The sequence below is a fragment of the Micromys minutus genome (genome assembly GCF_963924665.1).
Source record: "Micromys minutus genome assembly, chromosome: X".
NCBI classification, from domain to species: Eukaryota; Metazoa; Chordata; class Mammalia; order Rodentia; family Muridae; genus Micromys; species Micromys minutus.
Genome location: NC_137970.1, coordinates 121329829 through 121356870, shown reverse-complemented (window position 1 = coordinate 121356870; position 27042 = coordinate 121329829). Strand labels below are relative to the sequence as shown.

The 27042-nt window shown below is 37.1% G+C and overlaps 1 pseudogene across 1 annotated transcript; it reads right to left on the bottom strand.

Moving 5' to 3' along the window:
• Positions 1-22066: 22066 nt before the first annotated feature.
• Positions 22067-23959, bottom strand: LOC308414333 (nuclear speckle splicing regulatory protein 1-like; annotated as a pseudogene). Its single transcript has 2 exons — positions 23662-23959; positions 22067-23260 (listed from the first exon to the last, which is right to left on the bottom strand). The product of its transcript is annotated as a nuclear speckle splicing regulatory protein 1-like (transcript).
• Between the last annotated feature and the right edge of the window lie 3083 nt (positions 23960-27042).

The window sequence follows — 27042 nt, the reverse complement described above, 5'->3', positions numbered from 1 at the left end:
GTTGGTAGTGAGAATTCATATACTGTATTTTTATCATCATATTAATCCTCTCACTCAACACCTAACTTTGTGTTCTCACTTTCCAACTGAGATAAAAACTAGTCAAATAGCATTGGAGATACACACACACACACACACACACACACACACACACACACACACACACACAATGGAACATGTTCTACCTACCAGGAGCAAAGAATCTTAAAGAAAACTGACTGTACTTTTTCTAGAAGTTGTCCATGAATAACATCTTGTCAGTTTAGTATAAGATTTGTTACCACTTTCCTTCTCTATGCTTAGAATATTTTCTTGGGAATGCATCATATTGCATAACTACTACTACTACTACTGCTAATGTGAACTCATATGTGCAGCTGCCCTGTTGTGTCCAGAACACAGTTTTTTGTTAGCTAACACATTTGGCTCTTAGTATTTTTCTGCTCCTCTTTCTGGAATCATCAGTAATCTAAGGTATGTCCTTTCTATAGCTGAGCATTCTAAAGCTCTCATTCTCTGTGCTTTTATCAGTTGTGGGTCTCTGTGTTAATCTTCATTTAATGTGAAATAAAATTTCTCTGACCAAGTTTACAAGATGTACTTTTATGCACATAGTTTTAAGTCATTAATAATAAATTTAATATCATGAGCTCAATAATAGTAGTAGGTCTTCCTTAACTGTCTGTATTATAGTCCCTAGTTCCTAGGATTAGAGATGATCATAAAAGAGGGAGAAGTAACACTGTTAGTGCCAAAGATTGTAGGTTAATACAAAGGAAGTGTTTCTTCTTTCTGAACACAACATGGCAGTTGCATATTGCATACCATTCCTCTAGCCTATGATTTTTTTTTTCCTCTCTTGCAACTTTATTTTAAAAAGGAGGGACACATATAAAGATTTTAAAAGGCATTTTTGCATAACACTATATGAATATTTGTCTATGATTTTTCTAAACATGCATGTGGACCCAAGTCACAACATCAGCCACATCTTCTATCTTATATTGAGCTTTTAAGCCAAATCATAAAGTGGCTGTTTACTATCAGGACATCCATGCCCACATGTATATGATCATATTTTTATATATGATATATGTTTATATCCAGGGCCACATGTATATGTTCATATTTTAGGAAGCTTCTGCAGTAGCAGATTTCCCTTTGACTTTTCAGTCTTTAGTGTTAGTTGTCCCTCTTCTCCCCTGCTCTCCTATCACTCATCCAATTTATATTATTGTCCTTTCCAATTTAAACCATTATGTTTTTTCTTCCTTTGGAAGTCTTTCCACAAATGACCCTTACTAATTTTCCGACCTTTGAAGATACTCCAAATAAAACCTGAATATCTAGAAAATAAAAGTAACACAACACTAGAATGAAAACAAACACATTAACCAATGGAACAGAACTGGAAACACAAATCTAATCCCACAGGCTTACAGGTACTCAATCTTTGACAAAAAAGGCAACAGTAAACAGTGAAGATATTACAGTATCTTCAACAAATGTAGCTGGCCAAATTGGATAGCTATACTTAGAAGAAAGAAGCAAGATTTTATCTTTTCTCCTACACACACATCAATTTAAAATACATCAAAGAGTACAGCATAAGAACTGACACCTTGGCCACTATAGAGTGAAAGCAGAGCATTTGGCTGAATTGATAGGGATAGTAAAATCTTTGTGACAGCACTCTGAAAACATAGAGAAATGAGATCTCACAAAACTGAAATGTTTTTGTACAACAAAGGACACTATCATTCAAGTGAAGAAGCAATCATCAGACTAGGAAAATATCTTAACTGCTACTTTACACTAAACAGAAGGTTAGTATGTAGAATGTACAAAGAACTAAAAAAAGTGCTCATCAAGAAATCAATACCCCAAATATAAATTTAGGCATGGTAATAAACAGATTTCAAAAAAAGTTGAAATACATGTGGTTGATAATACTATTAAAAAATTTCAGCACCCTTACTCATCTGGAAGATGGAAATCAAAACTATTTTATTTACTTTATCTTTTTCAACCCTTTTTTATTAGATACTCTGTATTTACATTTGAGATGTTATTCCTTTACCAATTTACCCCCATTCCCCTCCAACCAGTTGCCATCACAAAGGTGCACTCCCTTTGATTCCCCTTTCCACCCATTGCCTTGTCATTTCTCTACATTGGGATAATGTGCCATCTTTGGAACAAAAGCCTCGTCTCACATTGATACCACACACTGCTATCTTCAGCTACATACGCAACTGGATCAACAGGTCTCTCAAAGTGCGAACAGAGGTTGGTGTTTTACTGCATGGAAATTTTGGAGGGTTTGGTTGGTTGATAATGTTATCTTCCCATGAGGTTGCAACCCCTTTCAGCTCCATAGGTCCTTTCTTTAGCAATCTCATTGGGATCCCCGGGCTCAGACCGATGGTTAGCTTCAAGCATGTTCAGCTGTATCTATATGACTCTAGCATACTCCCTGGGAGGGACATCTCTGTCTGGTTCCTGCCAGTAAGTACTTTTAGGGACCAGCAATAGTGCTTGGATTTGGTAACTGCATATGTGATGGATCCCCAGATGAGGTGGCTTCTGAGTGATCTCTTCTTCAATCCCTGTTCCTCTATTTGACCTTGCATTTCCTCTCATGAGAGTTTTGTTCTCTTTTCTAAGAAGAACTGAGGCATCCCCATTTTGTCCTTCCTTCTTTTTGACCTTCATAATGTCTATGAATTGTTTCTTGGGTATTTGGGTATTCAGAGCTTTCTGGAGTTAGTATCTGCTTATCAGTGGGTGCATACTATGTGTGTGCTGTTGTGACTGGGTTACCTCACTCAGGATGATAGTCTCTGGTTCCATTTTTGCCTATGAATTTCATGAAGTCATTGTTTCTAATAGCTGAGTAGTACTCCATTTTGTAAACGTACCACATTTTCTGTATCCGTTCACCTGTTGATGGACATCTGGGTTCTTTCCAGCTTCTGAATATTATAAATAAGGCTGCTAAAAACATGGTGGAGCATGTGTCCTTGTTATATGTTGGAGCATCTTTGGGGTATATGCCCAGGAATGGAGTGGGTGGGGTTTCAAGTAGTACTATGTTCAATTTTCTGAGGAACTGACAGACTGATTTTCAGAGTGGTTGTACCAACTTACAAGCCCACCAACAGTGGAGGAGTGTTCCTCTTCCTCCACATTATCACCAGCACCTGCTGTCACCTGAGTTTTTTTTATTTTATTTTTTAATTGAACAACTATATTTTAAAAAAGAAAGATAAATGTACAGATTTTAAGCATTTTTCCATAAAACTATGCAAATACATTTTTCTTAGTACTTGTTTTTTTTTTTTAAAGGTTTGATAGTGTGCATTAAGATCTTACTAGTTACAATGAGCATAAATTACATGTAAAACAAGATGTAACCTGGAATTAGTCAAAGTTTTCTTGGTGTGTAAAGATTAAGAATAATGGTTTTTCATTTTCTTTCTTTTTTTTTCTTGAACTTCATATAGTCTGTGTGTTGTTTCTGGGGTGTTCTGAGCTTTCTGGGTTTATTATCCAATTATCAGTGACTTCATATTATGTCTGTTCTTTTGTGACTGAGTTATCTCACTCAGGATGATATCCTCTAGATGCATCCATTTTCTTAAGAATTTCATAAAGTCATTGTTTTTGGTAGCTGAGTAGTACTCCATTGTGTAAATGTACCACAATTTTTGTATCCATTCATCTACTGAAGGGCATCTGGGTTCTTTCCAGCTCCTGGCTATTATAAATAGAGCTGCTATGAACATTGTGGTGCATGTGTCTTTGTTGTATGTTGGAGGTTCTCTGGGGTATATGCCCAGAAGTGGAATAACTGGGTCTTCAGGTATTACTATGTCCAATTTTCTGAGGAATTGCCAGACTTGTTTCCAGGGTGGAACTTAGCCATTCTAAGTGGTGTGAGGTGGAATCTCAGGCTGGTTTTGATTTGAATTTCCCAGATGATTAAAGATGTCGAGCATTTCTTTAGGTGCTTCTCAGCTACTCGATTTTCCTCAGTTGAGAATTCTGTTTAGCTCTGTACCCTAATTTTTTACTAGGATTATTTAATTCTCTATAGTCTAGATTTCTGAGTTCTTTATATATATTGGATACTAGCCCTCTATCAGAGGAAGAATTGGTAAAGATCTCTTTCCAATCTGTAGGCCTCCATTATGTCTTCTTAACAGTGTTCTTAGCCTTACGAAAGATTTGCAATTTCATGAGGTCCCATTTGTAGATTCCCAATCTTAGCACATAAGCCATTGACATTTTGTTCAGAAATTTTCTCCAGTGCCTATGTGTTCTAAACTCTTCCACACGTTCTCTTCTAATAGTTTAAATGTACCTGGTTTTATGTGATCTTTGAACCACTTGAACTTGTGTTTTGTACAAGGGGATGGGAAAGAATGAATTTTCATTCTTCTGCATGCTCACTGCCAGTTGAGCCAACACCATTTGCTGAAGATGCTGTCTTTTTCTCTTGGAATGTTTTTAGCTCCTTTGTCAAAGTTCAAGTGACTGTAGGTGTGTGGGTTAATTTTTGAGTCTCAATTCTGTCCCATTGATCAGATGCCTATTGCTGAACCAATACTATGCAGTTTTTATCACAATTGCTTCGTTATATAGCTTGAGATCAGGGAAGGTGATTCCTCCAGAAACATTCTTGTTCTTGAAAATAGATTTTGGTATTCCAGGTTTTTGGTTGTTCTAGATGAATTTACAAATGTTTTTTTCCAACTGCATGAAGAATTGAGGTGGAATTTTGATAGGGATTGCATTGAATCTGTAGATTCCTTTAGGCAAGATGGCCATTTTTAAAATATTGACCCTGCCAATCCATGAGCATGGGAGATATTTCCATCTTATGAGATCTTCTTCAATTTTCTTCTTAAGAGTCTTGAAGTTAGTCTCATACAGATACTTCACTTGCTTGGTTAGGGACACCCCCAGGTATTTTATAGACTTTGTGACTATTGTACAGGGTGTCTAATCTCTAATTCCTTTCTTAGCCAGTTTATCCTTTGAGTATAAGAAGGCTCCCAATTTGTTTGAATTAATTTTATAGTCAGCAAGTTTGCAGAAGTTGTTTATTAGTTGTAAAAGTTCTCTGGCAGAATTATTGGGTTCACTTAACTATACTATCATATCATCTGCAAATAGTGATATTTTGACTTATTCCTTTCCAATGTCAATCCCTTTGATTTCTTTTTGTTGTCTAATTGCTCTGGCCAGGACTTCCAGTACTATATTGAATAAGCAGGGGGACAGTGTGCAGCCTTGTCTAGTCCCTTATTTGAATGGGATTGCTTCAAGTTTCTCATCATTTAGTTTGATGTTGGCTACTGGTTTGCTGTATATTGCTTTTACTATGTTTAGGTACGTGCCTTGGATTCCTTATCTTTCTAAATCTTTTATCTTGAAGGGTGTTGAATTTTGTTGAATGCTTTCTCAGCATCTAATGAGAGGATCATGTGGTTCTTTTTCTTTGAGTATGTTTATATGGTGAATTACGTTGATGGATTTCTGTATGTTGAACCAACCTTGCATCCCTGGGATAAAGCTTACTTGGTCACGATGGATGATTATTTTGATGTGTTCTTGGATTCAGTTTGCAAAAATTTTAGTGAGTATTTTTGCATCGATATTCATGAGAGAAATTGGTCTACAGTTCTCTTTCTTTGTAATGTCTTTGTGTGGTTTAGGTATGAGCATACTGTGGTTTTGAAGAACAAGTTGGATAGTGTTCCTTCTGTTTCTATTTTGTGGAATAGTTTGGAGAGTATAGGTATTAGGTCTTCTATAAAAGTCTGATAGAATTCTCCACTAAACCCAAATGGTCCTAGGATTATTTTTTGGGGGGGGGGGAGTTGGGAGGCTTTTAATGATTGCTTCTATCTCTTTAGGTGTTATGGGATTCTTTAGAAGGTTTTTCTGAACCTCATCTCTCTTTGGTATCTGGTATTTATCTAGATATTTATTCATTTCTTCCAGATTTTACAGTTTTGTCCAGTATAGGCTTTTGTAATAGGATCTGATGATTTCTTGAATTTTCTCAATTTTCTGTTGTTATGTCTCCCCTTTCATTTCTGATTTTGTTAATTTGGTTATATATATATATATATATATATATATATATATATATATATATATATATATATATATATATATATCCCTTTTGTTAGTCTGACTAAGGGCTTATTGATCTTGTTGATTTTCTCAAAAAAAAAAAAAAAAAAAAAAAAAAACAGCTCTTAGTTCGTGGATTCTTTGTATAGTTCTTTTTGTCTCTATTTTGTTGATTTCTGCTCTGAGTTTGATTATCTTGCCATCTACTCCTCGTGGGTGTATCTGCTTCTTTTTGTTCCAGAGCTTACAGCTGTGCTGTAAAGATGCTAGTGTATTCTCTCTCCAGTTTCTTTTTGGTGGCACTCAGTGCTATGAGTTTTCCTTTCTGTACTGCTTGCTGTCCTTGCATCCATAGGTTTGGGTATGTAGTGGGGTTATTTTCATTAAATTGTAAAAAAATTTCTTGATTTCTTTCGTTATTTCTTCCTTGACCAAGCTACCATTGAGCAGAGCATTGTTCAGCTTCCATGTATATGTGTGATTTTTGTTTTTGTTTTTATTAAAGACCTGCCTTAGTCCATGGTGATCTGATAAGATGCATGGGAGCATTTCAATCTTGTATCAGTTGACGCCTCTTTTGTGACCGACTATATGATCAGTTTTGGAGGAGGTACTGTGAGGTGCTGAGAAGAATGTATATTATTTTGTTTTTGGATGAAATGTCCTGGAGATGTCTTTTAATTCCAGTTGTTTCATAAACTCTGCTAGTTTTGCTGTGTCTTACTTCAGTTTCTTTTTCCATGATTTTTCCATTGACAAGAGTGGGGTGTTGGAGTACTACCACTATTATTGTGTGTGGTATAGTATGTGCTTTTAACTTTAGTAGGATTTCTCTTATAAATGTAGGTGCCTTTCTATTTTGAGCATAGGTGTTCAAGATTTAGAGTTCATCCTGATAAATTTTTCCTGTGATGAGTAAAAAGTGTCCTTCCTTATCTTTTTTGATAACTTTTGTTTGAAAATATATTTTCTTTGATATTAGAATAGCTACTCTAGTTTGTTTCCTGGGCCCATTTGCTTGTAAGTTTATTTCCCCCAGCCTTTTACTCTGAGGTAGTGCCTGTCTTTGTCTCTGAGATGATTTTCCTGTATGTAGCAAAAGGCTGGATCCTGTTTACTTATCCAGTCTGATAGTCTATGTCTTTTATTGGGGAAATGAGTACATTGATAATAAGAGAAATAATGGAATAGTGATTTTCATTTCCTGTTAGTTTTGTTGTTAGAGGTAGACTTATGTTTGTGTGCTTTTCTTCGTTTAGTTTTTGTTTGCGTAATTATTTATTTATTTATTTTTTTACTTTTCTTGGGTCTAGTTTTCTTCCTTGTGTTGGACTTTTCCATTTATCATCCTTTGTAGGGCTGGATTTATGGACAGATATTTTGTAAATTTGCTTTTGTCCTGGAATATCCTGTTTTCTCCTTCTATTGTGATTGAGAGTTTTGCTGGGTATAGTAACGTGGGCTGACACTTGTATTCTCTTAGGGTCTGCATGATGTCTGTCCAGAATGTTCTAGCTTTCATAGTCTCTGTTGAGAAGTTGGTTGTCATTCTGATTGGTCTGTATTATATGTTACATGACCTTTTTCCTTTACTGCTTTTAGTATTCTTTCTTTGCTTTTATCACTTGACATTTTGACTATTATGTGTCAGGAGGAATTTCTTTTATTGTCCACTCTATTTGGGGTTCTTTAGGCTTCTTTTATGTTCATGGTCCTTTTATTCTTAAGGGTAGGGAAGTTTTCTTCTATGATTTTGTTGAAGATATTTACTGTGCCTTTTAGTTAATATTCTTCACCCTCTTCTACACCTATTATCCTTATGTTTGGTCTTTTCATTGTGTCCTGGATCTCCTGCACATTTTGAGTTAGGAGCTTTTTGGATTTTGCCTCTTCTCTGCCTTTTTTTTGTCTATGTTTTCTATGTTGTCTTTGACCCCTGAGATCCTCTCTTCCATCTCTTGTAGTTTGTTGGCAACGCTTGCATCTATAAATCCTGATTTCTTTTGTTTGTTTGGTTTTTTTTCTTTTTTGTCTTCAGGTTTGTCTCTTTTTGTGTTTTCTTTATTGTTTCTATTTCTGATTTCAATTCCTTTATCTGTTTGGTTGTGTTTTCCTGTAGTTATTTGAGTGATTTTCCTGGTTCTCCTGTAATTGTTTAAAGGAGTCATTTATGTGCTTCTCCAAGATCTCCATCATCATCATGAAGTATCATTTCAAGTCTGAGTCTTGCTTTTCTTGTGTGTTTGGCAATCCACTACTTGCTGCGGTGGGAGAGCTAGGTTCTGATGTTGCCAGGTTGTCTTGATTTCCATTGCTTGGGTTCTTTAACTTTTTTCTTGCCATCTTATTATTTGTGATTATAGGTGATCTTGTTGTCTCTGCATGGAGCTTGTCTCTACTGAGGATCCTCCTGCTTAGGATGGAAAGAGTTTCTGCCATTCTTCAGAGCTCCCATGGATCTGTGCATGGAGGAGCTACCTATCTAGATATGGCTGGGCCGGGTCTGGCCTTGGGCTGGAAGTGTGCACCCCTGTTCAGTTCTGCTGCTTGAACCACAGGAGCTCTGTGCAGCTTTTCCCGAGGTAGAAAGTAGGTAAAAGAAGTTGACTCACACTTCTTCTTAGGATGGAAAGCATTCCTGCTGCTTCTCTGAGCTCCCAGGGACCTGTTTGTGGGCACGATGCCGGTCCAGATGTGGCTGGGTCTGGTCTGCCAAAACGATTTTGATATTGCATCTTAGTCCAGTCATAATGGCTAAGAGCCAGACAGCAAGTCTATATTTTTTTATAATCCATCTCTTCTTTTAATAAATCTTTATCTGGAGGGAATTCTTCTACTATTTCTTTTATTTTCAGTTTTGAATTTATTATGCAACATCCAACAAGATTACCAGTATTAAAGAGCAATCAACTTTTTTTAATTGAACAACTTTGTTTTTTTTTTTTAAAGATAAATGTACAGATTTTAAAAACATTTTTGCTTAACAGTATATAAATACATTTTTGTCGGTACTTGGATTTTTTAAAGGTTTTATAGTATACCTTAAAATCTTATTAGTTACAATGAGCATAAAGTACATGTAAAACAAGAGGTAACCTGGAAATAGTAAAAGTTTTTTTGGTGTGTAAAGATTAAGCATAATGATTTTTTTTTTGGCCTTTGCTTTACCTGTGTAAATTTAGTTTTGTCCTGGAATATCTTGGTCTCTCCATCTATGGTGATTAATAGTTTTGCTGGGTATAGCAGCTTGGGCTGACACTGTGTTCTCTTAGGGTCTGTATGATGTCTGTCCAGGCTCTTCCAGCTTTCATACTCTCTGTTGAGAAGTTTGGTGTGATTCTGATTGGTCTGCCTTTATATGTTACATGACCTTTTTCCCTTACTGCTTTTAGTATTCTTTCTTTGCTTTGGGCACTTGGCATTTTGACTGTTATGTGTGAGGAGGAATTTCTTTTCTGGTCCAACCTATTTGGAGTTCTGTAGTCTTCTTTTATGCTCGTGGTCATCTCATTCTTAAGAGTAGGGAAGTTTTCGTCTATGATTTTGTTAAAGATATTTACTGTGCCTCTTAGTTGATATTCTTTGCTCTCTTCTGTTCTTATTATCCTTAAGTTTGGTCTTCTCATTGTGTCCTGGATCTCCTGGATATTTTGGGTTAGGAGCCTTTTGGCTTTTGCATCTTCTCTGACTATTTTGTCTATGTTTTCCATGTTGTCTTCTGCCCCCGAGATTCTCTCTTTTATCTCTTGTAGTTTGTTGGAGATGCTTGCATCTGTGACTCTTGCTTTCTTTTTTAGGTTTTCTACTTCAGGGTTGTCTCTTTTAGTGTTTTCTTTATTGTTTCCATTTCCATTTTAAATTCCTTGTTCAATTCCTTCATCTCTTTGGTTCTGTTTTCCTCTAGTTCTTTGAGTTCTTTGAGTGTTTTTCTTGTTTCCTCTTTAAAAGCTTATATTTCTTTATGATTTTCCTCCAGTTCATGTTTAAGGATCTCTATTATCATTTTGAGGTATGATTTCAGGTCTGAGTCTTCTTTTTCTGGAGTGTTTGGCATTCTGCTGTTTGATGTGATGGGAGAGCTGGGTTCTGATGTTGCAAGGTTGTCTTGGTTTCCATTGTGTAAGTTCTTTCTCTTTCCTTTTGCCATCTTGTTGTCTGTGATTATATGTGGTCTTGTTGTCAGAAGTTGGTTTATGTCCCTCCCGTGTACCTTGCCTGTGTGTCCTGGTATCTCTGCTGTTCCCAGTGGCAGATGGCTTGAGCATTTCATCTGCAAGTATGGGCCCTCCGGGTGGAAACCGAGTCCCTATGGCAGAGTTCCTGTTCCCTTGAACCAATGGGGGAGGGCATGCTTTCCACATGCTCACCTCAGACCTCTCTCTGCGCCCCGGCTACTGGCAGCCAGTCTCACCAGGACTGTGTCCTTGTATCTCCGCTGTTCCCAGTGGCAGATGGCCTCTCCTCTAGTATTTCTATTACTTATATATTGCTAAATCAAAGATTATTTGCCCTATCTAAAATTTGATTCAGTTCCCTTCTGCTTATGGAAAATTCAATTCAAAATGCATTTCCTTTTGAAAATGAATATTAAAATGACTTAATACTTATATATCCTTTTTTTAACTGTTGGGACATCAAGAATTTGGTAATATTCTGTGTAAACAACTTGGGGACGATACTATATGCTCCTTCCCAAAATTCATAATAATTACTTTGAAACCAGCAAGTTTTAACATTAAATTTTAGCTACTTAATTATCATAATTACAATTATAACAACACAGGATATTATTAGGGCATGTATTTTTATCCTTAAGTAGTTACTAAATTTCATTTTTCTAGTACTTGAATAAATAATTGAAGTATAGTTTCAGAAAAAAAAACATTGATTCTCTTCTGTGGAACTAGTGGTTTAACACAGGAGATAGATGTAGACATATCACTACTATATTTTTATAATAAGAAATAAAATAAAGCAGTACCAAAAATGAAAAAAAAATATAATATGTGAGCCTTAGGCTTGAAGATGAGATTTTGGAGAAATGACATTTAAACTGAATCTTGAATGATGACTAGGAGATTCAAATTTACAGTAAGATTTGAGTGCCTTAAGCAAAGAGAAGAATATGAAAAAATGTTTCAAATAAAAGCACTTGTGATTGCCCCATGTGAAGAAGAGGCAGATATTTAATAGGTGCTGAGAAAGTCAGAGTCCATATCAAGATAGCCTAGTATTCTCCTGAAGCCATAAATTGTCAGTACTTCCCCAACTAAAGCCCTTTGCCCACCTGACAGTATTTTGTCTGGTTTGTTCTTGTGGAAATCCTGTACATATTGAGTACATATATACAATTGCACTGTCACATCTGAAAAGTATAAGTATTTGTCATTTCTAATTATTGTAGAAAATCTTGCAAATTTCCTGCACCCATTTCTGTGATTATCTAGAAATCTTGAGGAAATGTGGGTTTGACACAGTTGATCTATGTAGGGCTAAGCATTTTACAATTATGTATTCTGTGCATGTTGACTAGTTATGGGTTTCTAAATTTATCACTACATGCCTTTAATAGGAAATTTCTATTAAGAAGTTTGAAAGATGCACTAATCTATGGGTAAAATGTTAAGAATTTACTCTGTTGAGATAATAGAATAATAGCATAGGTTCTCCCCTAGGGAATATGACCTTTTCAGCTGTGTATTTGCATCCCAGGTTATTGTACTGGAGATGTGTTCTGTCTTATGGAATGGACTTTAAATAAAATGAGATCTTGGCTAGTTAATTCCCTTACACTTATGCCACTATTACAGCAGTGTGCATATCTTAGTAGACTAGTTACTATTATTGTTTTCAGAGTTCACAAATAGGTAAGACCGCTGCAGACTTTTATCCCCAGGTACCACGTATACAAAAACCTTCTAGAAGTTTAAAAGCTTGCCAATAGAGATGACAATACCAGGTTGGAACCAGCTTGGGTTGTCCATGCTCTGTGACACAGGCATATGGTGCCTTCAGCAGTAGTGTCTTGAATAAAGTTCCAGGGAGAAGCCAAGAGTGAGTACAATAGTGTTTAACATTTGGGGAGCAGGTCTATGTGATTCCGCTGACAAATAACTAAAAAAGAAGCAGTTAATATTTGGCATTTTAAAAATTTCATACTCCTCCATTCTTGATGGGGTTATAAGCTGGTACAACCACTCTTGAAATCAGAAAACCGGACATAGTGCTACCTGAAAACCCAGCTATTCCATTCCTGGGCATAAACCTCAAAGATGCTCCAACATATAACAAGAACAGATGCTCCACCATGTTTATAGCAGCCTTATTTATAGTAGCCAGAAGCTGGAAAAAACCCAGATGTCCATCAACAGATGAATGGATACAGAAAATGTGGTACATTTACACAATGGAGTACTACTCAGCTATTAGAAACAATGACTTCATGAAATTCGTAAGCAAATGGATGTAACTAGAGACTATTATCCTGAGTGAGGTAACCCAGTCACAAAAGAACACACATAGTGTTCATTCACTGATAAGTGAATACTAGCCCCAGAAGGCTCTGTATACTCGTTACCCAAGAAACAATTCACAGATATTATAAAGCTCAAAAAGAAAGAAGGTCAAAATGGGGATGCCTCAGTCCTTTTTAGAAAAGAGAACAAAACTCTCATGGGAGGAAATGCAAGGTCAAATAGAGGAGCAGGAATTGAAGAAAATATCACTCAGAAGCTGCCTCACCTGAAGATTCACCACATATGCAATCACCTAATCCAAGCACTATAGCTGATCCCAATAAGTACTTACTGGCATGAACCAGACAGAGATGCCCCCTCAGGGACTATTCGAGAGTCATATAGATACAGCTGAGTATGCTTGCAACTAACCATCGGTTTGAACTTGGGGATCCCAATGAGGTTGCTAAAGAAAGGACCTAAGGAGCTGAAAGAGGTTGCAATCTTATGGGAAGATAGCAACATTATCAACTAACAAAACCCTCCAAATCTCCCATGGAGTTTTTAGCAGGGTACCCTTTAGAAACCTCAACAGGTTTTGTTCATGTACTTTGAATATACTTATGATTGCTGTTTCAAGGCAATTGCTAAAATTGCCATGTAGGTGCAGTTAATTCTTGTTGACTGTTATTTCTCTCTTGTATAGGTTATGGTCTCCTTTATCTTTTATATTTTGTATTACTTTGGGTGGAGACATGGCATTATTCTTTAATATATTGTAGTACCTCTGTTTTCTGTTGTATGTGTTGCCAGAAATTTTATTCATTAGCATTTGTTAATGTTTTACTTTTCTAAACTTGCCTGTGGTGCTGCTTAAGGTATCTTGTACTTGTTTAGACTTTGAAAACCAATGTTAACTAGTTTTCTCTTCGTGTTTTTCTTCGTGATTGTTTTTCCCTATCTGGATTCATAGGAATTGTTTCTAGTCTGTGAAGTCTGAACACAATTATTTTCAAATTCAAAGCCACTGAATTTGAAAAGAATTGTGTTTAGACAACTCCAACCCAAACTTTTTCAAACTATCCTGTTTATTTCAAGAGTATATTCTAACTTGCATTCAGTTTTCTTATTTATTTTTCATTGGAAATGTTTATTTAAAATATACAGAATGATGTTTTGATACATACATCACATATACAATTATATTTACAAGGGTTTGTAAATATAATTAAATTTGCTGACTTCAATATATATAGTTATATGAATATCAAATATATCTATTTATTATATATATTGAATATATATGATTGTTTTAAATAATCACGACATTTAATAATAATCTAACTTGGTTTCCATTTTTTTGTGGTAAAAAACATCAAACATATGTACTCTAAAATTGTCCAGTGTGCAATAGCATATCAAATATGTCTTTCTTGATGTAGTTTGTTCAGATATCTAGAATTTCCCAATGTGTTCTTCTGGGTTTCCCAGTATATATGTTGTTTGCCTGCCAACTAGGAGTGTGCAGAAGTTAATGTCAGTGCTTCCATGTACCTAATTTGAAGAATGACCTCCTTAATTTTCTGTCTTGTCTCTTGTTCACCTGAAATCATTTCATCATATCTAGGATAACGAAGCCTTGGGCCTTTCCTCTCTGTCCTTAAATGAGTCTGTCACTTTGAAGCCTGCAAAGCCTACACATTTCTGTCTTCTTCTTCCCTCCCCTGTACCTTTGCAATTTGAGTTCACCACTACTGGTGCAAAGGTGCTGTTTGTCCTGCCAGGCTCAAATCAGTAAACTGACAGCCTTGACAGCCGAGTGAAGGTGAGTGGATGGCAATAACCCAAGAAAAGAAGTCTTCAGACTCACAGTGTTGTCTCAGCACCATTCTTACCCAGTAGTTCTAAAACAAAAAACACTCTTTGTTTACTTGATTCCCTGTGTCCCAAAGAAGATTTCAGAGTTTCCTCCCCTAACTTATATGCTTCTTTTTTGCTGAGCAAAATATTTTTATTTCACTGTTTGGTGTAAACTTGAGCATGATTTTGAACTGAAGCCTCTATTTCATAAATGCTAAGTTGATCAATTACTTTCTCAACTAAGCTCTAGTTATTTATTTGGCTTTAAAGACTATTCAATTCGCTCGTTATCTAAATCATTCCTGTAAATTTGTTTTTAGTACTCCCCATTTCTTTTATTTATTTTACCATGCTTATTATTTTAAATACTTTATTTGAGGCATAGTAGACATAATATAACTGTGACATATTTAAATACATGATTTGATAAAATTTGACATTTATACACTTTAGAATTGTCAAAAAGTTGCTCTTCCTAGGTATTATCATCTCCAAATAGTTACTGATTTATAAAGCCCTTCCATAGAGAACCTATAGAGACCATATCCAGCGGATAGGCACAGCCCATGGGTGAGGGATGAGGCCATGCTCCCAGCTCAAAAATAATAATCCAGGATTCCACCTGTTAAGAGGAAAAGGGACAAAATGTGGAACAGAGTCTGAAGGGAAGGCCACCCAGAGACTGCCGCACTTAGAGATCTGTCCCATTAATACTCTCTTATTGGGAATGGAAATTTACACTTTAAAATTTTTGTTTTATATCTTGAGATTATAATTAAATCGGTTTATTATTTTTTTTCTTCCTCCAAACCATCGCATTTACTCATCCTTGCTCTCTTGCAAATGCATAATCTCCTTTTTATTCATCAAAGAATGATGAGACTTATATACAAGGAACATTATGCCAACTGAGCTCACTCCTCTCTCTCTCTCTCTCTGTCTCTCTCTCTCTCTCTCTCTCTCTCTCTCTCTCTGTATGATTGGACTAATTATATACATATTTCTCAACTTTAGGTAAGACAAGTTTGTTTTATTCTGTCTCATCCTTACCATTTTTATAAACCAGGTTTTACCTTGGGAAATGGAGACTATGGTAAATTCTCAAGCTAAAGATTTTTAAAGGGGTATATGAGGTGAAATTATTTACAAATTTAAAAAAGAGAAAAGAGGATATTGAAAGACTTGTGAGAGTACCCTAACGAGTAAGACAAATTTCAAACACTATTGAAGAAAAGATCATTCAGAGACTGCCTCACCTGGGGATCCATCCCATATGCAGCCACTAAAACCAAGCACTGTTCCTGATGCCAAGTAGTGCTTACTGGCAGGAATCTGATATGGATGCCTCCTCAGAGGATCTTCCAAAGCTATACTGATACAGAGGGGGATGCCTACAGCTAACCATCAGACTGAACATGGGGACCCCAATGAAGGAGCTAGAGAAAGGACTGAAGTTGCTCAAAGGGTTTGTAACTCCATGGGAAGAACAAAATGATTAACTAACCAAACCCACCACAGCTCCCAGGGACTAAAATACCACCCAGTGAGTTCTTATGGAGAGACCCATGGCTCCAGGTGCATGTGAAGCAGAGGACAGCATTTTTCTGACATCAATGACAGGAGAGGACTTTGGTTCAGCAAAGGCTCATTTTCCCAGTGTAGGGAAATGACAAGGCACTGAGGTGGGAGAGGGAGGTTGGGAGAGGGAGCACCTTCATGGAGGCAATGGGAGGGGAGGGGGGATGGGATTGGGGTAAGGGGATATCTGAAATGTAAACACATAGAGTATCCAAAAAAAGAAAAGAAAACAAATACAAAAAGAAAACAATCTGTCTTGTAGCCAAACTCAAGGAATCCTTATGGTAGAAGAAACATCAGTAATTTCTTAGGATCTGGACATTGAACTATAGAACAAAGTTATTATCTCATTTTATACAGGAACTTGAAACATAAATAGTATTGAGAAAATAAATCTGTGTCTCAAAGAGAGTTTCATTCATTTATGTTTGTCAGATACACGAACTGAAATACTGACAAGGCCTGGATTAATATATTCAGAAATAAACTTCTGAAACTGAGTGATAAATGGGTTTGCCTTTGTTTGGGAGTCAGTCATGAAGGCAGGGAAAGGCTTGAGCCAAAAAAGTTTCATTTGCATTATGTTTTATATTTATTTCTATGTGTTTATATTTATATATGTTATATATGTGATTCATTTTCAATTTTATGGCAAATACTTTCAAAAAGCTTTCCTATTTTTATTTTGTTCTATTTATTTTTGCCCATTTAGCCATTGTTTTTCTTGACATTGATACAAGTGTGAAGTAATTTGGGCACTATTAAAAATAATATTTATTATGAAATAATTTTAACAACAGCAATAATAATATATTAAAACTCAATATTTTCTCATTATATGGATTAGGTTTTAAACTATCTTTGTTTAGTGTGACATTTATTGTATCTAAGAAACAAGAGAAAAATAATTTTCTAGTTTTCTATGTTTCTCTAATCACTACTTATTTAGCAAGCACTTTTCATTAAAGGCATTGAATGGATCATCATAAGGTTTAAAAACTTAAATTATGAAAGTCTAAGTACTGTAAATTAGAGAGACAATATTATTAGTTTGAGGTATTTAAACTTATTTAAGTTCTTCCTTTTCAGCACCTGAATTCATATTAAATGTTTTTTTTTCTTGAATCAATATATTCTTACAAAATAGTAAAGTAATTTCATTCAATGCTTACTTAATTCCCTTTCCTATTTTAATAAACCATCTATACTGTGTCAGTTGTAACTTTCAAAATGTTCTTAAAGCTTTCTCCATATTTTATCAGGAGAATCTTTCCTCCCTCTACTTTTCTTTCACACCCTCTGGGTACTTTTAGTGTGCTTACTTACAATTATTGTTTTAGACTCTCTTCCCTTCACTAAACTGTGAACTCTTCAGAATCTTGGAATAATTACATTCTCTCAGTTTCTCTTAAGCTTAACATAGCATCTGGCATTTAAAAGGAAATGAATAAATTATGAGAAGTGTAAATGAAAGAAAATCATAAAATTCATGCTTTTAATTTTCAGATGATGTGACTAAACCTGAAGAAAAACTAAGGAGACTGCCATGTGCATTTCATGTTGCACAGAAGCTTCTGTCTCAGTTTTGGCATTTCTGTAGAGTCAAATACAAGCAGCACAAAAGGCAGAATAGAGACTAAGTGATGCCTTGGATATGCAAATTCTAGTCACTTCTCTTCCCAGAAACCTACAAGTCTCAGAGATGTCAATGGTCTCAATTGTCAGTATGAAGGAGTTATATATTGCCCATTTTTACACCAATATATTTAGTTATCATTTGTAAGGTACTTAAAAATCCTTTTCCATTAATTATTTTATTTATTCACTTTATATCACAATCACTGCCCGCCAACTGATTGCCCCTCACAGATGTCCTCTATTCTTCCCCCTCCCTTTCTCCTCTCCCACTGAGGCCAGACATCACAGCCCAGCTAGTAGAGCATATCTCACATACAGGTAACAGCTTTTGGGATAAACCCTGTTCCAGTTACTCAGGACCCACATGAAGGTCAAGCTGCACATCTGATAAATATGTGTGGAGAAGCCTAGGTCCAGCACCCGTATGTTCTTGGTTGGTGATTCAGTTCCTGAGAACCACAATAGTCCAGGTTAGTTGATTTGTGGGTCTTCATGTGGAGTTCTATCCCCTTCAGAGCCCACAATCCTTCCTCTTATTTTTCCATAAGTCCCCAGACTTCATGCACCGTTTGGCTGTGTGTGTCTGAATTTTTCTGAGTCAGCTGCTGGGTGGAGCCTCTCAGAGTACAACATTTTCCTGTCTACAAGCATAACAGAGTATCCTTAATAGTGTTACATGCTGGTGCTTGCCTATGGAATGGGTCGCAATTTGGGCCAATTATTGATTATTGGTTGGCCATTCCCTCAGTCTCTGCTCCATGTTTGTCTCTGCGTTTCTTATATCCAGGACAAATTTCAGGTTGAAAGCTTTGTGGGTAAGTTGGTGGCTCTATTGTTTCACTGGGGTTTCTGTATGGCTACAGGGGATGGTTGCTTCAGGTTTTATATCCCCCAATGTATTAAGTCACAGTGAAGATCATCCCCATTGATGATCTCTGTCTTGTTCTGGAGATGTCCATTACTTACTCACCCCCATCAGCTACAGATTTCCATTCATTTTCATGGTTATCTAAGCCATCTCCTCTCCTTCCCCACACCCGGTCCTGAACTCCTGATTCCCCTCCTCACCCATATTTGTAAATTTAACCTACACATGCATATACATGTATATATACATTGCATACACACACCCTCACCCAATATATATTCATCCTTTCCCCCTCACATCACTTATGTCCTGCTAGTCTCCTTTACCTTTCTCATTATTCTGTTCCAACCCCCTATGCATTTGAATCATCCCTTGTCCAATACATTGATGGTATATATGCCACTCACCAATCAGCCATTTAGTTAAGGAACAACATCAAAATATTGTCTTTCCCTTGGAGGACTTTAGAGCAAGACTGAGCCAAAATTGTCATCTTTTTCTCTCCCCATGTCTTCTGTCTTTATGTCCTATATGATGTTTGTTGTATCTGTTTTATATGTCTGTCTTTGCAGGCTCTCTTTTAAAAGTACATTCTTTGCCCTGCATGTATTGAACAGCACAGAAACCATGGTGGGGAAAAGGAATGAGGAATGTATTTAATGAAAATATCCAGCAGAGATTTTCAACAGAAGTTACTAGACTGACCTAACTTCCTTGGAATAGCATTCAAAACCACACACAGATATCAATCTATATTCACATATTTCTTTCAATATTTGTGATATATTTGTTGTTTAAAGTTACTTTCAACCTGTTGGCTATTTTCAGCAAATGATTGCTATCATACACACAAATGCATGCATCTGTGCACGTACATGCGTGCGTGCACTCGCGCGCGCACACACACATACAATCACACTTATGCATCAGTGAAATGGAAATGTACATAGTATACAACTAAAGTCTTCCTTAGATTATAAAAGCATTTATATGAGATATTCAAGGTATAGTAACATTAATTTCATTAATTTCTTGAATGAAGGTTAAAAACAGAAATTGTATATGGTAGAATAGCATATTGAGTCTATTGTCTTAAATGATCTCAAGGGATGCTCTTAACTAGGTTTCGTATTCTAGCAAAAGTTTATGTCTGTGAAAGCAAGAAACATATTTAGAAGATGATATTACTCCTAGTAACCAGCTTAGCGATCAACTTGACTGTCTTGGTAGCCTGACTGCTAACTAAGCCACTATGTCAACCTCATTCACCTCAATTCATCTTACCTCATAGGTGTACCATAACTACAAACTGATGTATACAAAATTACAAGAGAAATGGCGAGCGCAGTTCAATATGATATTTTGACATAGATAAAAACATAACATATTTAGTGTTTTATGGTATTGGGATTTCAAAAACCTATTAAAGATTTCAAACCATATTTTGTATAGATAAAAGACACTATATTTAACTCCAATCAAAGTTAACATATAGAATATATTTTTCTCTTGAGATCAAATAAAAATAAACCAAAACACTGCCTCTAAGTCAATATATTTCCTTATTTATTTATTTATTTATTTATTTATTTATTTATTTATTTATTATTAGTCTAGCCAGGTGCAATGATTTTTGTGCCTACATAACCAATATTTAAATAACACATAAAACATTCTGAAAAGGCAGTCAGCTAATTATAACTACAATTGAAACAATTGGTATGGATATCAATATTTATTATAGACTTTATTCCAAATTAACTCTTCAAACCTTGCCATACATTTTTGTTATATTTGCTTTTGTGTTTAGGAAACAGTGTTAATCTTGACGACAAATTTGAATATTATTTATGAATAACCTCCTTTACTTAGAAGTGATTCAGTCTAAGAGTGAGGAAAGCAAGCAGTGTTCTCCACAGCTTACACATCAGTTTCTGATCCTTGGTGGAGCTCAGAGTGGTGAATAAGCTCTACTTCCCAGGAATTGGTTTTGATACTGCATCCTTAGGATCTCCAATGCTCAGCTGATCATTGTCTCAGCAGTAATTCTGATTTATCATGTCACTTCTGCTGGTATAGTGGTGCCTTTGTATTGGATCATTTCCATCAAGTTATCCTTAGGGCATATGAACATAACATACCTTCCTTTGATATGGTCTTTCTGTTATTGCCCCTGTAGTGTGGTGGTAAGAAAATTAGGATAATAATACTAGCACTTGAATCTCATATTTACAACCAAATTCAAGATACTTAATTTGTTGCCTCTTTAATTATATTTTAAATATACATAATTATAAATATTTTGAGATTAACAAACGTGAAGTGCTGGTAAGTGGTCAAAGATATTTGCAATATCTAGGTCAGCTATCATCTCCACAGATCTTAATCTTTGGAAAATAGTAATTTAACCATATTAACATTTATTTAAATGTATTGTTTTCATGTGGTGTTATTAAGCTTGTTCATTATCTGCCTCTTCACCATCATACTTCTTCAAATACATGCCCCAACATTACTTTCATGAACTCTTATTTCTTGTATGCAAAAATCAATGTTGCATCTCCAGTGTGTAAAATTGTCCATGGACTGTTCTGGATGTTATAAATTAAGTCAATCATTAAATGTGATAAAATGATTTGTTCTACCTTCTATGAAGGACTGAGACATCCACCTTCTGGCCTTCCTTCCCTTTGAGCTTCCTAATTTCTGTGAAGTGTTTCTTAGTTATTCCAAGCATTTTGGGCTAGTGTCCACTTATCAGTGAGTACATAACATAGTGTAAGGGAACACCAAGATGCTAAGGTGGGAGAGGGAGGTTCAGAGAGGGAGCACCTTCATGGAGGCAATGGGAGGGTGAGGAGATGAAATTGGTGGAAAGAGGACAACATCTGAAATGTATCTAATAAGAAAAGGGGGAAAATGTGATGAAATGAATCACTTGTATTTTTGAATGACACATGAGTTCATTAATTGTATAACTACATTATATACAATTCCACTAAACTTCTTCAATATGCTTCTTAATCACTTTCAATGGCTTGCTTTTGTTCATTTATCCACTTTACAGAAGAATTTAATTTTACAAGGAAAAATTCAGATAAACTTAAAAACAAATGTTTAATAAGTAAACAGAAAAGCAAAATTAAGCCAAAATAAACTTGAAAGTCACACTTAGGTGTTAGTCCAGACAAAAGGAGAACATTTAATTGATATTGTTTTTTTCTTAACAAGTTATTTTTAATGTATAAACATAACATGAAGCCAATTTTTCTCACAAAGAACTTTTAAGATTTAACACCTTATGATTCTTACATACAATCAAGAGTGCTATAGATTAGGAAATCCTTCACAATTCTTGGCAAGCACCAAAGCTCAAAGAACTAACTTCTGACTTAACAAATTTTAAATACACTTTAAAAAATACTCTCTAGTGGCTGTTCTTACAGTCATATGCTTTCTCAAATCAAGTTCAAGGGTCACATTGCTCTGTGCTTCCATGGACACCAGATCTGGGTCGTCCTTAGTCATCTTCCTTCTCAATGTGAGTTTTTGCGTTTATCTGTGCCATCTGCCTGGCCAAATACCTGTCTTTGGCTGACATCATTGCTCTGCTTTGCAAACTTGCTCATGGCCTCAGGGGGCCTCTCGTGCTCACTGCCCTTCTCAGGTCTTTCCTCTGCCAGTCTGTGTTTTGTTGCTAGTGAAGTTTCAGAACGAGAGGGTTTCCCTTGTTCCCCTTTGTCCTTTTCCATGTTTCTCCCTTTGCTGGATCTTGGTCAAGAAAGTCGTCCTTTGGTCTAGACCTTGGGCCGCTTTCCCTTCTGTCTCGATGTCTTTCTGAAGACTACCCACTTCGTTCTGGCTTCTCCCTCTCTCTGTACTTACCACTATCCTCACATCTTTCCCTCCTTGCTCTCGTGTGCTCTTCTTTTTCTTTGCTTTTCTTTTCTCTCTCACTGTATCTGTCGTGATCATTCCGTTGTCTGTCTCTCTCTTGATCCCTTGAGGAGTATTTCTCCCTCTTCCACTCTCTGTCCTGCCTTTCTCCCTGTTCTCGTCCCTTCAGTTTATCTTCCTGTTCATGCCTCTTCCAGTAGTGATCTTTATGACTGGCCTCTCTGTGCCTATGAGAACTCTTTTCTTCCCGGTGGCTGCGGTCCTTATGACAGCTCTCTTGGTCTCCGGACTGCCTGTCGTGGTGCTGACCTCCTTTTTGCCCCTGTCCTCTTGACTGGGAACCTCGGGAGTGGTGCTTGTTACTGAGCCCCCTTTCCTCACTAGATGATCGTGAGTGGGCGTGATTCTTGTGATGCCTGGAATATTTTATGGAGGTGCTGGTGTCTTCTTCCCTTCTGGACTTTACTTTTTGTTCTTCCCTTTCACCATCCTCACTGCTCTTATCATCAAAATCACTGTCAGCATCTGGGTTTTCCTCTGCTTCCTCTACACCACTTTGTAGGATGCAGTTCTGCTGTGATGGTCCGTTCTCTGAATCTGTTTCATCAGGGTAACCCCTGAGCTTCTCTTCCTTTATTACAGTCCTGGCTTCACGAAAGCTGGATTTAGGAACTGCCTCCTCACCAACTGCTTGATTTAATAGATGCCGATAAAATCCACTGAGATCTTTCTGCTTGGTCACATCTAAACGTGCTTCCAGGGAAGCTGCCTTCTTTTCTCTTTCTTCCCCTTCAGCTCTCTCTTCAAGTTTTTTTTTTTTTTTTTTTTTTTTTTTTTTTTTTTTTTTTTTTTTTTTTTTTTTTTTTATAAGCATGTGGGGCACTGCCTGCACATTCTCCATTACAAGATGGCGCTGACATCCGGCTGGAGTTAGCAGTAAACAAGTCATGTGCGCACGTGCTGGGTAACTTTCCACTCCTTGAGCTCTGCCTCTCCCGTGGCGTCATAGGGCCTGATGAGTTTCAACCAATCAGGGGGCTCCACGTCCAATGTGAGGACTGATTCCTATATAAGGGGACAGGCTAGATAGTTCGGGGGTCTTCGTCTTCACTTGTTGCAAGCTTATGCTCTGCCTCTCGAGATGCATTAAAGCTTTACCGCAGAAGAATCCTACTTGTGTGCCGCGTCGTTCTTGCTGGCTAGACGGTTGCGCAGGACATAAGCAGATGTCACAAATGCCTCTTTATCATCAAATTCTCACTTTTCCATCTCTTGTTCTCTCTGTATTTTCTTTCCCATTCTCCTTTCCTGTTCCTTTTTCCTGATCTCGACTGCTTTTAATAAGTTGTGAATATATTTGGGCTTTTGATCTTTCTCCAAAAGCAGCTTGGGGTTACGTACTTCCTTTTTTTTTCTGCATTTCTTCATAAATACTGTCATATTCATATACAGTGGAGTCTTCTGCAAGGGCTTTCTAAATCTCCAGTTTGGTCTGTTTCATGGCCTGCTTCTTAGCAGCTTCGCCCTGAAGGCTTTCGTTCACAGAAGTCTCATCATCATCAGAATCATTTCCAAACACTGATAGTTTCTGCAAAACTCGGTGCAATGGCTGTGTTTTCTTTGGCAAAATAAGCCCATACTGCCTGCCTGGAATCGTCTCCTTAATTGGCATTATGATGAAAGTAGTGTAGGAGACTTGTATGTATAATGCTGCGCATCTACCAAGAGACCCCACTTTAATGACTTTTTTATGGTGAGGATACTGACGCCAAGAGACAATATTTATTTAAAAACAAGTGATAAAAACAAAGCATAGCGACGGCAGCTCGTAGAGGCTGAGCAACTGGTGGGGGGGAAGACCTGGGCTGCCAGGGAGCAGAGAGATCTCTGCGGAGTGCACACGGAAAGTGCACTCCCTGCCTTGCCCTGCACTGCCCTGCCTGATCCAACGACCAGGAACAGAAATTTGGAACTTCTGTTTTCACCCAGCAGCGACTTCAGGACGCAGAGCAGAGCCTGGCCCATCTGCCACCCAGAACGGCAGCTCGTAAAGGCTGAACAAATGGTGAGTGGGAGACCTAGGCTGCTGAGGAGCAGAGGGATCTCGGCGGAGTGCACACGGAAATTGGACCCCCACCTTGACCTGCCCTGTCCTGCCTGATCCAGTGACTGGGAACAGAACTTAGGAACTTCTGTTTCCACCCAAAGGCGACTTCAGAACGCAGAACGGAGCCTGGCTCATCTGCCACCCGGAATGGCGGCTATTAGAGGCTGAGCAACTGGTGGGTGGGAGACCTGGGCTGCCAGGGAGCATAGAGACCTCTGCGGAGTCCACACGGAAAGTGCACCACCTGCCTTGCCCTGCCCCGTCCTGTCTGATCCAGCGACCAGGAATAGAACTTTGGAACTTCTGTTCCCACCCGACGACTCTGAGGCATAGAAGAGGGCTCGACCCAACTGCCACCTGGACCAGTGGAGATCCAGGGATACAGACCAGATACAAGGGAATTTAAAATGGAAATTGACACAATAAAGAAAACACAAAAAGAGATAACCCTAGAGGTAGAACACCTAAAAAAGAAATCAGGAGTCACAAAAGCAAGCATTTCCAATAGATTACAAGAGATAGAAGAGAGAATCTCGGGGGCAGAAGACAACATTGTAAACATAGACAAAACAGCCAGAGAAGATGCAAAAAACAAAATGCTCCTAACCCAGAAAATCCAGGACACAATGAGAAGACCGAACCTAAGGATAATAGGAATAGAAGAGGGAGAAGAGTATCAACTAAGAGGCACAGTAAATATCTTCAACAAAATCGGAGAAGAAAACTTCTCTACCCTCAAGAATGATATGACCATGAGCATAAAAGAAACCTTCAGAAGTCCAAATAGGTTGGACCAGAAAAGAAATACCTCCCAACACATAATAGCAAAAACATCAAGTGCCCAAAGCAAAGAAAGAATACTAAAAGCAGTAAGGGAAAAAGGTCATGTAACATATAAAGGCAGACCAATCAGAATCACACCCGATTTCTCAACAGAGACTATGAAAGCTAAAAGAGCCTGGACAGACATCATGCACACCATAAGAGAACACAAGTGCCAACCCAAGCTGCTATACCCAGCAAAACTATCAATCACCATCGATGGAGAGATGAAGATATTTCAAGACAAATCAAAATTTACACAATATCTGACCACAAACCCAGCACTACAACGAATTATAGGTGGAAAACCCAATACAATGAGGGAAAATACAGCCTAATAAAAACAAGAAAACTCCTAAACAAGAAAACTAAAATAAGAAAAAGACACAGACACAACTCAACCCACAAAAGCAATAATGGCAGGACACAGAAACAACTATTCCTTGATATCTATTAACATAAAGAACTCAATGCCCCAATACAGAGACATAGGCTATCAGACTGGATACATAAACAAAATCTAGCCTTTTGGGGCATACAGGAAACTCATCTCAGAGACAAAGACAGACACTATATCAGAGTAAAAGGGTGGGAAAAAAACTTCCAAGCAAACAGCTCCAAGAAGCAAGCTGGAGTGGCTATTCTAATATCGAATAAAGTAAATTTCCAACCAAAAGTTATCAAAAAAGATAAGTAAGGACACTTTTTACACATTACCAGGGAAATCTGTTAGGAGAAACTCTCAATTCTTAACATATATGCTCCAAATAAAAAAGTACCCACATCTATTAAATAAACCCTACTAAAGCTCCAAAAATTCATTTCACCCCACACAATAATAGTGGGAGACTTTAATACACCACTCACCAATGGACAGATCATGGAAACAGAAACTAAACAAGGACACTGCAAAACTAGCAGAGACTTTGAACCAACTAGAATTAATAGATATATACAGAACATATTATCCTAAAGTAAAAGAATTCACCTTCTTCTCACCACCCCATGGCACCTTCTCAAAAATTGACCACATAATTGGACATAAAGCAAGCCTCAATCGATATAAGAAGATTGAAATACTCCCATGCACCCTCTCAGATCACCATGGTCTACGGCTGGTCTTTAACAACAACCAAGACAACAAAAAACCCACATACACATGGAAACTAAACAATGCTCTGTTAAACAATAGCAGGGTCAAAGAAGAAATAAATAAAGGAATTAAGGATTTTCTAGAATTCAACGAAAAACGAAAACACAACATACCCAAACCTATGGGATGCAATGAAAGCAGTATTGAGAGGAAAACTCATAGCCCTAAGTGCTTCCAAAAAGAAACTGGAGAGAGCTTACATCAGCAACCTGACAGCACAGCTAAAAGCCCTAGAACAGAAGGAAGCAGATATACCCAAAAAGAGTAGACGGCAAGAAATAATCAAAATTAGGGCAGAAATAGACCAAATAGAATCAAAAAGAACAATTGAAAAAATCAACAAACCCAAGAGTTGGTTCCTTGAGAAAATCAACAAGATTGATAAACCCCTAGCAAGACTAACTAGAGGGCAAAGAGAGAGTATACAAATTACCAACATCAGAAATAAAAGTGGGGACATAACAACTGAAACTGAGGAAATTCAAGAAATCATCAGATCCTACTACAAAAACTTATA